At 39.6% G+C, this 4689-nt stretch overlaps 1 protein-coding gene across 1 annotated transcript in view; it reads left to right on the top strand.

Moving 5' to 3' along the window:
- LOC101858628 (corticotropin-releasing factor receptor 2) overlaps positions 1–4689 on the top strand; it is a gene marked incomplete at its 3' end in the record, with an annotated part of 220906 nt that overhangs the window by 63714 nt on the left and 152503 nt on the right. Inside the window, 1 exon segment of the mRNA XM_005098783.3 lies at positions 3459–3663.

Below are 4689 nucleotides of genomic sequence, written 5' to 3'. Positions count from 1 at the left end.
ACTCTCTCTCTCTCTCTCTCTCTCTCTCTCTCTCTCTCTCTCACTCTGTGCGTGTGTGTGTGTGTGTGTGTATGTGTATGTGTGTATGTGTATGTTGGGGTAGGGGGGAGGGGGTGGCTGTCTCTGCACAATGCTTTACTTCTTCCTGTTTAAACTTAAGTTCTTTTCAGATCCATTTTCTTTAAAACGAGCTACCAACATGAAATTAGGTTAGAAGAGATGGCTACTAATATACTGGAGATCAAAAACCTTTGAGATTGTATATTATAATATCTAGTACTTTGAGTCTTCGCGCGCGCCCGTTCACGTAAGTAATGAATACTAAGTAGTGTTAAAAATAGGACATGTTATAACAATAACATTTTGGTACTTAAATTAATGTTCACTGCACCTTACTTTACTTGACGTTCTCCGTCGTCTTGTACCTCTAGGGCGTCGAGGGGAGAAAGAGTTTCCTGTCTCTAGCAAATTTGATGGCCTGGCTGGGTGGGATATTGAATGTTCAGTGCACCAACATTAAAAATAGAACAATTTTGCATTTTTTATCGTCCGCATTGCAGATTTTTTCTATTCTTAGTTTTAAATGAAGAATCGGTCTTTGTGTGTTTATCAAAAACTGGAATAACATTTGATCATTATCACCCAAGAAAGATGGTAGGTTTAACTCACCGCTCCAGATACTGAGGAGTCGCCATGCTCCACGCTTTTCACATTCAACGTCAATACCTTACTTGGACAATTGCCAGTTCAAATCACTCGTTGAAATTCGTGGTTACAACTTGACAATTTCATTCGAAGGATAAATCATGGTCTACCACCATTACTCCTGTAATATATTCTTTATAATATACCCATATCGTTTTAGAGTATTCTTTTTCAATAACAAAAAAGTAGTGCATGTTGCTCAAGCCTGCCTGGATATAAAAACTTTCCCAGGTTGAATGAAAGTGAAATATTCTGGAAAATTCTCTTCTAAAGAAAATTTGACAATCTCAATATTGCATGCACCATCTGTCGAAAGCTTGGGATGTTTTTATTGGGGATTAGACAGCTCTACAAATACACTTCTATGAACATATGTCGAGGAAACTGACAAAAGGAACATTATAAATCGAACTCTTTAAACAATTAAGAAAGAAAGAAACGTAATATTGAGGACATATTGCACGTTGTTATGCGAGACAAGGATTCTTTCTCTCTACTTTAATCATTATTATTGTGCGTCACATTTCTTTTTATTGAAAATCTTTACGGATTGGCGCACTGAAAACTTACCTCTCCTAGTGGGGAAATAATTCCATACTACTTTCTCTTGCTCGATAAATATATTCCTTGGAAAGAAAAGGTACTTATGATTTGATATGGTAATCCATGTGGTTTTAGATGTCTTAAGAGGCCATCAAAGTCCATGCTCCATGCTTCCTCGCCCCTCTTCATGAGGGTCCATTTCAGTGTGGGCAGGCTGATTGTCTCCATCCTCAGCTGGTTGTTGTAGTGTGTGATTGTCTCCATCATCAGCTGGTTATTGTAGTGTGTGATTGTCTCCATCCTCAGCTGGTTGTTGTAGTGTGTAATTGTCTCCATCATCAGCAGCCTGGTTGTTGTAGTGTGTGATTGTCTCCATTATTAGCTGGTTGTTGTTGTGGTCTTTGAAGACACTTGTACAGAATCAAAACAGTATTGCTGGCTAAGAAAAGTGTTCAATCAATTCCTCGGCTAACCGCGTGATTTTTCAACTTCTCGATCATTACTCTAAAAGGATTTTGCTCTTACTCGCACCCCACTAGTTGAAGGTCCAAGTGGCCGAACCGATGACCATCAATGTCAAAACCGGCGATAACGTTGATCGGTGAGACGCGAATCTCGATACAGGTGCCGACCCTCATTAATAACCCGGCTTCGATGGAAAAGTGGTTAGCTGCTTGGTCATAGCATGCTGAAGACTGAGCTCGGTTGTTGAGTGGGGAGGTTTTTTTACCCCTATCCGTGCGTCGTGTTTTACTATCGTATCCATACGACGTGGGGAACTCTATGCCACCACTTTCCAAAGAGGGAATTTAGTCGGTAATCCGATCCGTAGGCTTTGCATAACAGTCTGTCAAAATGATGTTTTGAGAAATACTGAAAGTTTGAAAGAGATCTTCGTACCAGAAGTGTTCTAAAATGTGAAGAATGAAACCTCGGGGGTACAAAAGGACCACAAGGCGTACAGATAGGGTTAATCGAGTATCTCAGTCTGTGTGCTGGGACAACCAAGGTCGAAAAAGTTCGCATATTAAAAAACCCAAATCGTGTCGATGGGGGCGTAAGATATTTAAGAACTAGCTGGGTTCACGTTCGATGAACGTACTTAAAATAATCGTCGATCGTCAAGTCATTGTGGAACCAGTGTGCACAGCTTGTGAACGGAAGCCTCACTTGTTTACAATGACGTCTAAGAAGACGGACTTTCGCAAGATTAGATCTGAGCGAAACTAATGAAAAACTCAAAATTAAACAACAGTGACTTAAGACTCCTCAATAAAACTGTTCACCCTTTAAACGATTCTGAACCATCATTAAAGTTTTCAAATTCGAAAGTTAAGTGGTTCGGTAGTTTTAGGCTTCGAAAGTGACGGACTTTCACTAATATAATATGTATAGATACACAATTACAGTTTCTATATCTGAGTGATTTTCATTTCTTTCTTTCTGGTATTTGCTCTCCTGAAGACCATCGACAATGAACAGAAATCTTGATTTTTCTGCTCTGCCAGGTTGCTTGCTTTTATCGTAGGTGTCCATAGGGTGAATGCCTCCCCTGGTACCCTCCGTGTACTTTTCTATTTCTCAGCCCTTTGGAAAACAACCTATCCTCTCCATCTAGTTTATTCCTCTCTATCTCTAACCCCAAGGTCAGATAACACTCGTCGTTAGAATAGGTATTTTGAGTGCAGTATATTTTAAATACAAGTATCATAGGCCAGAATTATAATAATTTCTTCTGCCTAACATCACGCAACAGAAAAAAAATCGATTTTTTGTCTGTATCGGGATCTTTTCTTCTGGTCTTGCTCTTAGAGGCACATTTCCGTGAACGATCTATCATCAACAAATCAGAGGGTAACAAATGGGAATCCTTTCAAATGTTCAATAAACAAACCAAGTCATGTCAAGTACTTGAACCAAGAGCGTAAATGTCTGTGTTCTCAGAAGAGTTTGACGAACAATCTTGTCCCTTTGTCATTGTTGTCGTTCCGCAATGTTGTTTCCACTCTAAACTTTTCCAAAATATACAAGTCGTGCATTCAGAAAAAAGCCTATTATGTTGGCTAATCAAAAGCAGCATAAGAAGACAAGAAGAAGATCGTACCGACTGTTTGGATTGTGTGTAAAACCCTGTTGGGGAGTATAAAGAGCTGCCTCAATTGATCTGATCGCAATCCTCTTATTGTGTTCCTGTCTCTCATTGTTTGCAGACTGGTGGTACTACGAGATTCCTGAAGTCCAGTGTGTGTGTATCCAGTCGACCCGGTTTGGACGTGTGTGCTTGCGTGGTCACATCGTCCGTGTGTGTGTGAGTGAAGGGGCGGGGATACGGACCATGGGCCTCTGGCTCCAACCTTGTGTTGATGATACGACTGTATGAGAGCAGCACGTTGTCTGGGAGGGATTAAAGATCTGGTGAGTGAACCTTTATGTGATTTTTTCCCCGTTGATATATGTGGTTTGTTGTCGGGTGCTCTGGTGTGGTTTGCTCCTTTTTCCTTATCAAACATCTAACGTCCTGATCTCTCCTCCTTCTTTTTCTGTGTTTGTTACTCTCGTGTAACACCTCTAATCTTCGGCACTTATATGACCTTATTCTGTTGCAAGTGCCGTGAAACTCTTAACAAAACAAACCATTGATATTTCGCAGGCAAGCTGTTAAAATATATAAAGCCCAAAATTTCGATAAAAAAGAGAAACTACAGGTTCTTAATCTTTGGTATCCGTTGCCTACGCCCAAGAAATATTTGGTCGAAATCTAAATTCTTAAAGGGGGGTGGAAGGGGGGGGACTACACCCCCAAAATCAAATTCGGCTCAAAATCATGGAATTTAAGTTGTAGGCATTTTTAGCTTCCTCAGCCTCTCCCACAACTATTTCATGGCATAAGAACCCCCCAAAACCGTATTTTTTCCCATACCGGGCATGCTTGTAACCGCCATCTCCTCATAAAGTCAGTTTTTTTTTTTTTTAATCGGTCGTTTTCTCAAAATGCGACTTTTCTCTATACTTTTTTGAATAACTCCACCATTTTTCATCCAATCTTCATGAAATGTTAACAGAATGAAGAGAAGAGGTAATACTAAAAATGCGTCTGTTGAACTTGTGATATATGGAATAAATTTTTGTTGGTGGTGTCTGGAGTGTGGATTTTCACGGATCTTTCGCAAACTTGAATGCTACCTCAGGAAAAAATTCATTAAAAATGTTCTAATTCGATTAGGAAAAAAACAACAGACAAATTTTTAGATCTAATGTTTGTAAACACGCATGCAAAAAACCAATCAATTTCCATGTGCGATAAGTGCGGTATTCATTACGTAAGACATGTCAATAAAATCCAATATGGTGGCGTATCCATGGAAACGAAACTTTTTTCTCACATTTGATTGCGGATTTTAAGACTCCTAGCTATGCTTGTTGTATGTGTGAAATATGGTA

This window comes from Aplysia californica, unplaced genomic scaffold (assembly GCF_000002075.1).
Source record: "Aplysia californica isolate F4 #8 unplaced genomic scaffold, AplCal3.0 scaffold00193, whole genome shotgun sequence".
In the NCBI taxonomy this organism is placed as follows: domain Eukaryota; kingdom Metazoa; phylum Mollusca; class Gastropoda; order Aplysiida; family Aplysiidae; genus Aplysia; species Aplysia californica.
The sequence above is the reverse complement of the archived record's forward strand: the minus strand, read 5'-3'. Positions and strand labels throughout refer to the sequence as shown.